This window comes from Henckelia pumila, chromosome 1, assembly GCF_033568475.1.
Source record: "Henckelia pumila isolate YLH828 chromosome 1, ASM3356847v2, whole genome shotgun sequence".
In the NCBI taxonomy this organism is placed as follows: domain Eukaryota; kingdom Viridiplantae; phylum Streptophyta; class Magnoliopsida; order Lamiales; family Gesneriaceae; genus Henckelia; species Henckelia pumila.
Window position 1 is genome coordinate 25,441,808 of NC_133120.1, and position 14,450 is coordinate 25,456,257.

Here is a 14,450-nt window from a genome sequence, read left to right on the forward strand (position 1 = left end):
CTGATGGACGAACAATTCATCAATCAGGTCCACGAACAGAAGTTTAATTCATCTGATAGATTGCACTAGAAAATCTATCAGAAGTTTCTGCGAAGAGAATTCACGAATTTGATCCGTTAAACCATACTGCGAATTCAAAATTCACATGCTGGATTTTCTGACAGAGAGGAGAGGGGCGGCGGCCACTAGAGAGAAAAACCCTAGTGTTTTTCAAAAATTATGCCTCTGTTGTGTAATTTCTGTACTGCAATAACTTATTTATAATGTAGGCTGCTAACAGCTTAGGGCCCATTAGTCATAACTTCAAGCCTGACAAGCAAAGCCCGCATGTTCAGAAATTAATATAAAATTCATCGTGACTCAGATTGATAAACCAATTTCACCAATGTGCACAGAAACCATTTCTGCATCTTTTAAAGTCAAGATAAATTTTCTGAATCCGAATTCAGTGATTTCCAAAAATGCCATCCCTATGTCATTTTAGGAAATCTTACTCTTCTACTCTGATATAAGAAGTCTCACTTCTTTATTCACTAAATTTAACTCTTTAAATTTAATTATCTCAACGGGGATTAAAAATCAATTACTTGTGTGACCCTCAATGGTTCAGGGATACAGCTAGCCATGGGCTCACAACTCCTTGTGACTCGGAACAACAATTTTCGACTTGCCCATCGAATCATGGTAAGAGCGTCTAGCAACAACTCCCCATGATTCCCTAGGTATCACTGATAGTGCCTGCAAGAACCAATAGATTTTGGTTAGCGTACAGTACGGTCCCTTCATCCATATATCCCGATCGAATCAACAACTATTGGTAAATCGAGAGTCGTTCGAGATTCGATAACTATGCAATGCATCTTGAAGATCAAATAGTGACATAGCATGTGCTACTAAGAAACCATTTCTTAAAACACATCATGTACTCTGGCCAGAGATTCGTCACACTAATATCTCCTCAGATTGCATAGGATACCCACACTAGCAAGTATGTGGTGAATCCTTGACAACAAAGCATCGAATCCTATATGTGTCGTAACTGTACCCAATCCCGACACCTGATGACCCCAATAGAGTCGGTAAATGAGTCAAAGTACAGTACTAGCATATAGAGTCTCAATGATGTTTCAAGTAGTAAGGACTAATGGTGTACAACCAAAACCGCGGACTTTATCCACTCGATAAGTGATAACCACTTGGAAAGTCCGGATAGGGTAGTTCGATCATTCATCGTATGAATATCCATTTGCATTCTTTGAACATCTCTATGTTCCATACCAATGAAACGTGGCATCACAAATGCTAGTCTCAATCTCGAGCGATCCTTATCCTTATTAACGGACGGCTCAATCGACTAGGAACCGTTTAGAATATACAGTGACAATAAGATGTGTTTCATGATAGCCATCCCCATGTGCCACCACATCTTACATACACTATAGTATATTCAAGGTCTTCATCTAAACATCTTATAGTATGTCACAACATAATAATATGATAAAAGATAAAGTAAACGCCATTATAAAAGTGTAAATTATATTAAACAAAAGATTGTTTATACATAGAGTCATAAAAGCCCTTAGCCACAAGTTGGCTCACCGGGCACCCACTCTTTCATTTAGGTTGTATAGTTTTTGATACAATCTTTTGTTGTAGCTTATCCAAAGGAACTACTTGCCTTGAAAGGTAAAAAGCAGTCATCATTAGCGGGATAGCATACTCGGGACAGTTGGTTCTCGAGTTTCCCTTAAAATCACATTCTTGCATCAATACTTTCTCTAGCATGTGGAACTTGTATTTTGTTGATTGATTGATTTTTGTTATGCGGCTTATGTTTTATGTTTGTTATGCATTCATCTTGATCCAACTTTGATTTCAGCGGGCAGAACAACCCTTTTTGTTTAGATGTTTTGGGGGCTATGTTGCGAGTGGCCTGGGTTGTAGAAGTTTACCTAGTGTCAGCATACTCCTCATAGTCGCACCGAAGTCTAGGGGATTGGGATACGTGACACCACATCGATTGGGAGAATCGGTGAGTCATTACGTGGTCTCATCCTCGGGATCCCAAAAAGCACAGCAGCAATCCCTCGTTTATCAGAATTGATATCCCGATTTAAAGAAATGCATTTCATTACGTTGATATTGGTTACGTTGTTACCTTGAAAGCATGTTTGTTGTTGTATTGCTTGTTATGTTGCTTTTACTGGGATTATCATTCTCACCGATTTATCCGGTTGTTGCTTTATTTTGTATGTGTACTTGGCAACAGGTGGGGCAGGACCGAGTCAGCAAAGATCTGGTTAACATCAAAGGGAGAGTTAGTAGTGGGACTCGGTTTAGAAGTCGAATCAGCATGTTTATCTAGTTTAAGATTGAAGTATGTTAGAACTCGAACTTGTTATGTTTTTTTATTTGAATTTGTTTTGTATTCGGATTATAATCCAGAATCATAGCATGTTGGTGTTGTATCGATTTAGATTCTGGTTGATCTTAGACTTTATGAAAGCATTCTTGATTTTGTGGATTCTCTACACCCTGTTTTAGTGTATGTAATTGAATTCACGTCAGAAGCAAGCACGGGATCTTTTTATTCAGCTTGAGCATTTCTGCCCAGACCTTCCGCGCGCGAGCGAGGTATTACCTTGCACGCACGTGAGGCATTCCAGTGGGGTCGGGTATGTTGGCCCCCGTGCGCGCGAGCATTACTCCTTGCGCGGGCGCGAGCTTTGGTTGGGCTCGGGTTGAGAATCCTGCGTGCGTGCGAGATGGCTATCTCGCGCGGGCGCGATGCGTTCCTTTAAAAAAAAAACCTTTTGACTTGATTTAATCTTGGTTTCGGGTTCAATTATTTGTTTTTTAATCAAAAATTAGTTGTTTAGAACCGAAGTCTCACAATGTTGAACACTTGAGAGTTGTGCTAATCACACTAAAACCTGAAGACTTGTATGCTTACTTGAAAAAGTTTGTGTTTTGTACAAAAAAACTTATGTTTCTGGGTTTTTTGTGAGTTCTCAAGATGTCAAAGTTGATGAGGACAAGGTAAGTACAATTCGAGATTGACCAACGCCTACTTCAATTGGTGAAGTTCGGAGTTTTCATGGTCTTGCAAGTTTTTATAGGAGATTTGTGAAAGATTTTAGCATTTTGGTGGCTCCTATGACTGCGGTGATCAAGAAGAATGTTCCATTCCACTAGGGCGAGGAGCAAGAGAAGTCTTTTGATATTATTAAGAAAAAATTAATTAGTGCTCCTTTACTTGTATTGCCTGATTTTTCTAATACATTTGAAATTGAATGTGACGCATCAGGTGTAGGGATTGGAGGTGTTTTGATGCAAGGAGGATGACCAATTGCACACTTCAGTGAGAAGCTAAGTGGAGGAGCGTTGAATTATCCTACCTACGATAAGGAGTTATATGCCTTGGTTCGTGTGCTTGAGACGTGGCAGCATTATTTGAGGCCAAAAGAATTTGTGATTCATACGGATCATGAATCTTTGAAGCATCTTAAAGGACAACAAAAGCTGAACAAGAGACATGCGAAGTGGGTGGCGTTTGTAGAAAATTTTCCCTACATTATCAAGTACAAGGAAGGGAAGGAAAACGTGGTGGCAGACGCTCTATCACGAATGTATGAGCTTCTATCTACTCTAGATTCTAAGTTTTTGGGATTTGAGTATGTGAGGGAGTTTTATGCCAATGATATTGACTTTGGTGAAATTTATGCATCATGTTTGCATGGTCCAAAGGATAAATTTTTCATGCATGATGGATATTTGTTTATGGAAGATAAGTTGTGTGTGCCCAAATCGTCTATTCGTGAATTACTTGTTAGGGAATCACATGGGGGTGGTTTGATGGGACATTTTGGTGTGGCTAACACTTATGACATTTTTCATGAACATTTTTATTGGCCACATATGAAGTATGATGTTGAGAATAATTGTGAGAAGTGTGTGACTTGTAGGAAAGCTAAGTCTGAGGCACAACCACATGGATTGTATACTCCACTTCCTGTTCCTAGTGAACCATGAGTAGACATTTCTATGGATTTTTTTTTAGGATTACCAAGGTCTAACAAGGGGAGGGATTCTGTGTCTGTGGTGGTTGATAGATTTTCAAAAATGGTTCATTTCATTGCGTGTCATAAATCTGATGATGCATCTCATGTTGCGGACTTGTTCTTTAATGAACTTGTTAGATTGCATGACATGCCTAGGAGTATTGTGTCTCATAGAGATACTTGTTTCTTGAGTTAATTTTGGAAAACATTATGGTGAAAACTTGGCAATAAACTACTGTTTTCGACTACATTTCATCCTCAAACGGATGGTCAAACTTAGGTTGTTAATAGGACGTTAGAAACTTTGTTACGTGCTATAATTAAAAAGAATTTGAAGAGTTGGGAGGAATGTTTGCCATTTGTTGAGTTTGCATATAATCGTAGTGTGCATTCTACTACAAATTTTTTACCATTTGAAATTGTGTATGGTTTTAATCCTTTAAACCCGTTGGATTTGATGTCTTTGTCTATGAGTGAAAGATTTAATATGGATGGAAAGAAAAAGGCTGAGTTTGTAAGAACTTTGCATGAAAAAGTTAAAGCAAACATCGAGAAAAAGATTTTGCAATACACCAAGCAATCAAACAAAGTTAAAGAAAAGGTCGTGTTTGAACCCGGTGATTGGGTTTGGTTGCATTTGAGGAAGGAGCGTTTTTCGAAAAAGCAGCGTTCTAAGTTGTTACCAAGAGGCGATGGACCTTTTCAAGTCTTGGAGATGATCAATGACAACGCTTACAAATTAGACTTTCCAGGTGAGTATAATGTAATTACGACTTTTAATGTTTCTGACTTGTCGTTGTTTGATGTAGGTGATGATCGAGATTTGAGGACAAATCCTTTTAAAGAAGGGGAGAATGATGCGATCATAGATAGCTCGCATGTTGATCAAGTGGCTAAGGATCCGTTGGAGATGCCAAGAGTACCAATTACAAGAGTGTAGTGACCCAACCCGGATCCACTATCTAATCAGAGTTAATTAGCGCATGCAATAAAACTTAAAGCGTAAGTAGCGGATAATTTAAAATACAACAAATCCAATCGGCAGAATACAATCGACGATAACAAAAGTGTATAAATACCATTATACAACCAAATCAAAGGTTTGGGGTAAACAAATCCCTACCCTATAAAACCTCACACTCTCGGATCCTCAATCCTGCTGAGAGCCGCCTAGACCGTCTGAAACGACCCTAACTCTATAATTAATAAATAAATATGCGGAAATTTTTTTTTTTCTTACGAAATAAAATATGTACATATATGCCCATACATATATGCATAGAATAAAAAGATTTAAAAATAAATAACTCAAATAAAATGCATTCTTTAATAAAATAAATATCTGAGTCAAATATTGAATTAAAATACTGCATAAATAAAATGATTAAAGTTTGCATGCACTAAAAATATTTTAATAAAATATTCCAAACCATAACCACTGAAAAATAATTAAAATGTATAACATGCTGAAGTATTCAAAACATGCAATGTGACTCAGACATCTAATACGGTCACGGGGATCACTGCCAGTCTGCTCATACGTCCTCGCCTCCGGTGGGTACTACGTCCTTTACGTACTCACCTGCACCATACCAGTGTAGTGAGCCTAGAAGCCCAACATGCTAACATAACAAGGATTTAAAATAATTTAAATCACTCTAATACTAATACATAACATATACATGAATGAGCATGCTTAAAATAACATCATGACATAACATAACTTAAATTAACTTAAATATCATAATCATACATAATACATAACATTGTTGAGCAAATTATTTTCTAACATCGCATGGTTGTATCCATAGTGTAACCTTAAATCATACATCAAATACTGATCAGCGTGGAAACCAACGTACGTGGCGGTGACGAATCACCTCTTAAATTGGCAGTAAACTGCCCTTCAATAGTTCACATATGGGGACGAATCCCCCTCAAATTGTCACACTACTTCAACTTCCAACATAAAATATTTTCTTTTGCTCAACCTTAAACATTAAATCATGCATAAAATTATTTCATGAATGCATGTACTTAAATAAAATGTGTGTCCTTCATATATATTTAATTTAATTTCATACTGACATATAGATATTAAAAATAACTTCCATGCATAAAAATAATTAAATATATATTCAGGACACATGCAAATTTCTCATGGATTGTACTGAACTGCTGGCCCTAACACTCAAGCCCATTTACTTAAATCTGGCCCATTAACACTGAGACTGGCCCATTAACACTGAGACTGGCCCAATAACACACTTAAGCCCAATAAAAATTATTCTAAGCCCAATTAAATAATTAAAGCCCATTAAAACATTCCTGGCCCAATAACAATCTATTTTGGCCCAATGGGCCCTAAAGCCCAAAGATTGACCCAATAACTTCCATGGGCCCCCAAGGCCCATAAAAATTAGTGGACTCACTTAATTAATTTAATTAAGCCCAAAAATAATTTAATTTAACCCAAAATAATTAAATGGAACCCAAATCATTTTATTTCTAATTAATTGGCCCAAAAACCAATTAAATCATAAAATACTTTAAAATTAAAAAGACTCGAGCCCGGCCCAACCAACCCGGACCCGGACCAACTTAACCCGACCCACCACACTACTGACCCGACCCAAGCCATAGACCCGACCTAGAAACAAACCCTAACCCTAAACCCGACGCCCCCCTTTTCCCCCTCGGCCGCGGCCGTGAGCAGCAGCCACTCCTTGGCTGCTGCCGGCCTGCTCCGGCCGCCCCTGGCCGGAGCGCTGCCACCCAGACGTAGCCCACGTCTGGGCGGTTCGAACCTGCCCTAGCTCGGCCTCAACCCTTCACCCTAGCCCAAGGCCGAACCCTCCTTCCGGAAACCCTAACCTGCGCACCCCATGGCTACTTCATGCACCAGCTCGCCCAAGCCTCTATCTAGCCCATGACCAACCAAGCAAAGCTAGCCTAAGGACCCCAACGAACCCCTTGACAGCCCTGACCAGCAGCCATGCACGCCCCTTAACCAAAAACATGAACATGATTCCCAAAAACGTGAACAAGTGCATACCTTCAACCCTTCTCGATTTTTTTCTGAAAATTCTTGAAGAAAAATGATACTCACGCACACACACACGTATAAACACTGATATAGTACGTTAAAATAAAAAGAATCATGCCTTGCACCGTAGTTTGAAGAGAAAGGAGTGAGTAGAACGATTCCGGGACGACGGGGCGATGACAACCGACTTGGAAGCTTCAAAATCGAGCTATGGTGTTCTTCAAGGAGGCTGCTAGCCGAAGAAGATGATGAATATGGGGTGGGGTGGCGGCTGATGGAAAATAACGTGGGGGTAGGGATAGGTTTTGGGTAGAATTTAGGGTTATAACTTAATTAAAATTAGGTTTTAGGATATTAAAATTTTAATAATGATTTTAATAATAAAATATATAAATTAAAAGCTCCAACTAATACTTAAAAATCTGATAACTAAATTAAAATCCCGAAATATTAAATTAAGGGAATTTTAAAAATACTAAAAAGTCATTATTTTGGCTTATTTTGAATAAAAACGGACTCCTAAAATTATATAAAATTAAATACTAAAAATTTTGAGGAAAGAAAACTCAAAATAATATTTTTGGGCTCTTAAAAGGCTCATGAATTAAATTGGCTAGAAAGTTGTCATCTCGTCCGTCCACGGTCCAGTCTACGCGATAAAATAATTAAAATACTAAAAATCATAAAAATCACTAATTATGGGTTAAATGCTTAAAAATCACTTAAATCATGCACAAATTATTCACATAATTATTTAACCCATAAATCAAAAATTTAAATAATTAAATTCCCTAATTATGCATGCGAATTTACGTATTTAAAATACCGGGTGTTACAATTCTCCCCCCCTTAAATTGGATTTCGTCCTCGAAATTAAAGTACTTACCCGAACAACTCCGGGTAGCGAGTCCTCATATCTGCCTCGGTCTCCCAAGTAGCTTCCTCCTCCGAGTGATTCAGCCACTGGACTCTGACCATCGGTATGAGACGCGTCCTAAGCCTCCGCTCCTCCCTAGCCAAGATCCGTATAGGCCTCTCCTCAAATGCTAACTCCGGTGTCAACTGAAGAGGCTCAAAATCCAATACATGCGACGGGTTGGAGACATATCTCCGAAGCATGGATACATGAAAAACGTTGTGCACTGCCGCTAGCCCTGGTGGTAGAGCTAAACGGTAGGCCAACGTGCCAACTCTCTCCAAGATCTCGAATGGCCCTATATACCTCGGATTAAGCTTGCCTCTCCGGCCAAATCGCACTACTCCCTTCATAGGTGACACCTTCAGGAATACGTGATCACCTACAGCGAACTCCAAATCTCGTCGCCTGGAATCTGCATAACTCTTCTGACGACTCTGAGCAGTCCTCATCCGATCTCGAATCTGGGTCACAATGTCAGCTGTCTGCTGCACAATCTCAGGACCAAGTAAAATCCTCTCACCAACCTCATCCCAATGCACAGAGGATCTGCATCTCCTCCCATACAATGCTGCATAAGGAGCCATACCTATAGACGACTGAAAACTGTTGTTATAGGTAAACTCCACTAATGGCAGTCTAGTCTCCCACGAGCCCTGAAAATCGATGACACAAGCTCTCAGAAGATCCTCGAGAACTTGAATCACTCTCTCAGACTGACCATCTGTCTGGGGATGGAATGCTGTGCTGAACAAAAGTCTAGTCCCCATAGCTATGTGCAGACTCTTCCAAAACACGGATGTGAATCTCGGATCTATGTCTGACACAATCGACACTGGTATGCCATGCAACCTAAAAATCTCCTTGATGTAAAGCTCTGCATACTGTGTCAATGAGTAAGTAGTCCTCACCGGCAAGAAATGAGCTGACTTGGTGAGTCTATCCACAATCACCCAAATCGCTGTTCAACCCCTGGCACTCCTCGGTAAGCCAACCACAAAGTCCATCGTAATATTCTCCCATTTCCATTCCGGAATAGGACGAGGTCTAAGAAGTCCTGTGGGACCCTGATGCTCTGCCTTGACTTGCTGACAAGTCAAGCACTCTGACACCACTCTCCCGATGTCTCTCTTCATCCCGGGCCACCAATACAATAGCTGCAAATCTCTATACATCTTCGTACTTCCGGGGTGAATGGAGTACGGAGATGTGTGAGCCTCTGCTAAAATCTCAGCTCTCAACTTATCGACGTTCGGTACCCACATCCTACCACGGTACTGAACAATGCCATCCACAACTGTATACAAGAGATTACCCCTAGACTCATCTCTCTGTCTCCATCGCTGCAACTCCTCATCAGTAGCCTGTCCATCCCTGATCCGATCTCGCAGAACTGGCTGCACCGTCAACACTGACAAGCTCGGTGCATGACCACTCGGATAACACTCCAAGTCCAACCCCTGAATCTCGCTCTATAGTGGTAACTGCACGGTCAAACATGATACCACTGACGACTTTCGACTCAAAGCATCTGCTACTACATTAGCTTTACCCGGATGGTAGCTAATGTCACAGTCATAATCCTTCACCAACTCCAACCATCTCCGTTGCCTCATGTTCAACTCCTTCTGGGTGAAGAAGTACTTGAGGCTCTTGTGATCAGTGAAAATCTTGCACTTCTCGCCATACAGATAGTGCCTCCAGATTTTCAAAGCGAAAACCACTGCTGCTAACTCCAAGTCATGCGTCGGGTAATTCTGCTCATGAACCTTCAGCTGCCTCGACGCATACGCAATAACCTTGCCACATTGCATAAGTACTGCGCCCAAACCCAGCTTAGACGCGTCGGTGTACACCACTAGCTCCTCATGTGGTACTGTCACCGCTAACACCGGTGCAGTAGTGAGTGCTTCCTTCAGCTGATCGAAGCTCCTCTGACAGTCTGAACTCCAGATAAACTTCGCATTCTTCTTGGTTAAAGAAGTCAAGGGTATTGCAATAGAGGAAAAACCCTTGATGAACTTCCTATAATATCCTGCCAAACCCTAGAAACTGCGAATCTCCGAAGCATTCTTCGGAATACCCCAATTCTGCACTGCCTCAACCTTCGACTGATCAACTGCAATACCATATCTCGAAATAATGTGGCCAAGAAATGCCACCTGCTCGAGCCAAAACTCGCACTTGCTGAACTTGGCATACAAACGATGCTCCCTCAAAGTCTGCAAGGCTGTCTGTAGATGCTGTCTATGATCCTCAATGCTCCTAGAGTAGATCAAGATATCATCAATGAAGACTATGATGAATTGATCTAGATACGGAACCGCTGGAGCATTGGTCATCCCAAAAGGCATCAATAAGAACTGGTAATGCCCATAACGTGTCCTGAAAGCCCGGAGCTCCCCATGGAGAAAAGCTAGGACGAACAAAGCCTTTCTCTAACAACTCCTGAATCTGCTCCTTCAACTCTTTCATCTCGGTAGGAGCAAGTCTGTACGGTGCCTTAGAGATAGGCACGGTGTCTGGCACTAAGTCAATGCTGAACTCCACATCTCTCACTGGTGGAATTCCTGCAACATCCTCCGGAAAGACATCTGGAAAGTCACGAACCACCTCTATCTCTGATAATGATCTGCTAGATGGTTCTGAGGCCGTGACAATACTCGCTAGAAACCCCTGGCAACCCCGTCTCAACAACTTCCTCGCCTGTATAAGAGATATCACCTGAGGAATATCACTGCTCTGAGATGCCTGGAAGGTAAACGGGTCGCCTACTGATGGTTTCACTGACACCGATCTCCGACGAAAATCAATCGAAGCTCCATTGACTGTCAACCAGTCCATACCCAAAATCAAATCAAACCCACTCAAAGGCAAAACCACCACATCTGCTCGAATGGAGTGTCCCTGAAGCTCCAACTCCAAATCTCGAATGACCTTCGAGGTAGAAATAATCTGCCCGGACGGCATAGTAACATCATACCCACTGTCAATAATCTCAGGTGTGATGCATATCCGCCTGATAAACTTCAGGGAGATAAACGAATGCGTAGCCTCTGTATCTAGCAACGCAAACGTGGAGTTGCCTCCAACTAGAATTCTCCCTGCACGCAGAAAATTCCCAACAATTTCATACCACTACTAAACTTTTCCCCAACGAGTCACTAAAAACCCTTAATTCTAATCACAAGTAGAAACATGCTTCTTATTCTAACATGCAGATAGACAACCCAATTAACAACAATTTCACAGAAACAAAATTCTTAACCAAAGAAGGAATTATAAAAATACTAGGGATAAGATATACCGGTGATCAAGGAGGTATCTGGATCTACCTCCTCGGCCTGCATGACGAACACTCTACCAGCAGTGTTCTTCTTCCTTGGGCAGTTAGCTATCTGATGCCCTGGCTCTCTGCAGTGGTAACAAACTCCTGCTCCCAACAGACAAGGTCCCGAATGCATCTTCTGACACTTCGGGAAAGTAGGAAAACCTATGGCATTAGGGGCCCCGCCCCTCTGCTGTTGTGGCCTCTGCTGCTGCGGCCTCTGCTGCGGATTCGGGCCCTTAGCCGGCCCTGTAAACTGCTTCTTCGCAGGAGGCTGCGAAGATGGTCGCTGATTCCCAGCCTGAAACTGCCTCTTACCTTGCTGCTCCCTCTGAATCTCTCTCTGACCCTCCTCGGAACGCAAGGCTCTACTGACTGCAGTCTCATAAGTAGGGACGTCCGCCATGCGAACGTCATGCCTGATATCCGCCTTCAGACCCTCCACAAACTGCCTCATCTTCTTCTGTGGACTGTCTGAAATCAGAGGCACAAAGTGACAGCCCCTCTCGAACTGTCTCACATACTCAACCACAGATCTGTCCCCCTGTAGGAGACTCATAAACTCCCGGATCATGCGACTGCGCACATCCTCTGTGAAATACTTGGCGTAGAAGATACGCCTGAACTCTGCCCACGTCAGTGTAGGAAGGTGAACTACCCTGGCAGCACCCTCCCACCACAAAGCTGCATCTCTCCTCATCATGTACGTCGCACAGTTCACCCTGTCGGCATCGGTGATCCCCATATACGCAAAGATGGACTCCAAAGAGCGAATCCACCCCTCAGCCACCAAAGAATCGGTGGTACCAGTGAACTCCTTGGGTCCCTTCTTCTGGAACCTCTCAGCTACGTCCTCTTCATGGGACATCCTAGGACGTGAAGCCTGCTGCTCTAGCAGAGCAGTAATCCCCGCCATCAAGGTCGCATTGGCCTGCTCCAATGCTGCTAGTGGGTTCTGCGGAGGTGGAGGTGGAGGTGGAGGTGTAGGTGGAGATCCCCCACGTCTGTTCATCGGTCTGGGAGGCATTCTGCACCACCACATATTTCTTTACGTAAATCGCCATGAATAACTAAGTGGTTTAAAAATTAATGCTAACTTAAATTCTTAAAAAATAAATCATGCTATAAACACTTAAAACATACAGACCGGTAGTTTGGATTTCTGAGCTCGCATAGCAGTAATGACCCCTCCAAGGACCGTGCTCTGATACCAACTGAAACGACCCTAACTCTATAATTAATAAATAAATATGCGAATTTATTTTTTTTTTCTTACTAAATAAAATATGTACATATATGCCCATACATATATGCACAGAATAAAAAGATTTAAAAATAAATAAATAAATAAATAATTCAAATAAAATGCATTCTTTAATAAAATAAATATCTGAGTCAAATATTGAATTAAAATACTGCATAAATAAAATGATTAAAGTTTGCATGCACTAAAAATATTTAAATAAAATATTCCAAACCATAACCACTGAAAAATAATTAAAATGTATAACATGCTGAAGTATTCAAAACATGCAATGTGACTCAGACATCTATCACGATCACGGGGATCACTGCCAGTCTGCTCATACGTCCTCGCCTCCGGTGGGTACTACGTCCTCTACGTACTCACCTGCACAATACCAGTGTAGTGAGCCTAGAAGCCCAATGTAGTGACCCTTACCCAGATCACCTACTAAACAAAACTTAGGCATGCAATTAACTTAATAAAACAGATATCAGAATAAAACTTCGGAAACCATAAATAGTTTACAACCCCAAGTAAAGGAATCTGTAATTTATCCAATAATATACAACCAAATCGAATAGCTGTATAAACCCAAAACAACAGTAATAAAACCTAAGCAAAGCTCCAGCTGGCCAACCACTGACTAGCCCCTCCTGGATCCACCCTCCTCGTTCAATCGCAAACCTGCCCCATGGAATAGGGTGTCCATAAAATACAGAGTACGAGACGTGAGCATAAAATGCTCAGTGCGAGAGTATGAGTATACATGCATGCAAAGTGAACTCCCTATAGACTCGAGGTCAAGGATCAGATAAAAGAGACAGACCGGGCCCTGGTATGTAGCACGCTGTGCCATCGCTTCAGGAGGTGGCTCCCATACCGAGATAACCGTGGATACGCCGGACACAAATCGATGGAAGTCCATCCACTAACAGGATAGGGTACAACCCTACTAACAGACATCTCGAAAGAGACACAGCAAGATGCAAATGAATGCAGCATAATATCATGGCATATAAATCATGCAGTCACATAATACATGCATACTCAGTCAGGATATCTCGAACAGTACTTTCGTACCTCAAAACAGTGTAAGCTCTACCAACTCTAGGTCCACGCCTATAGTCTGCTCTACACTGCCAAATGATACTACTATCATTAAAGTGCTCTAAAAGCCTTAACTAAGCTATTGCATACTCCTAAATATTTATAGGAAGCAAAAGCTATACCTTCGTCCGTCGTTAGCTCTTTGATGTTGATGCCTCAAAACTTGGGCACAACTCCGCTACGACTACCGAACGCCTCGCCGACCTCCGGACCAAGCCTAAGAAGACTAAAATAGCTCCAAAGGACTAGAAGGGAAAGGAGAACTCGGAATTGGCAAATGAAAGTGAAGCCTCGGCCTTCTATTTATAGACAACGATCGGAACTTCCGATCCTTGATCGGAACGTCCGAACCTCGATCGGAACGTCCGATCCTGCCATCGAAGCTTCCGAAGATCCTGATCTGCCACGTGTCAAAATATCATTTGGTGACTCCGGATAGGGGTGATCGGAGCTTCCGATCCTGATCGGAGCTTCCGATCGTGCCACACGTCATGCCTGACGTAATACCGATCGGAGCTTCCGATCCTGTTCGGAGCTTCCGATCCTGATCGGAGCGTACGAACTCACCTTCGGAGCTTCCGAACTCTACCCAAGTAATTATGATTAATCCCTTAATTACTGATTTTGGTTACGGGATACTACATTCTCCCCCACTTAAGATATTTCGTCCTCGAAATAAGATCTTAAGTACCGAATGAAAATACAAAAATCAGAAACATTCTTTATTCAAATCAAACATTTACAGA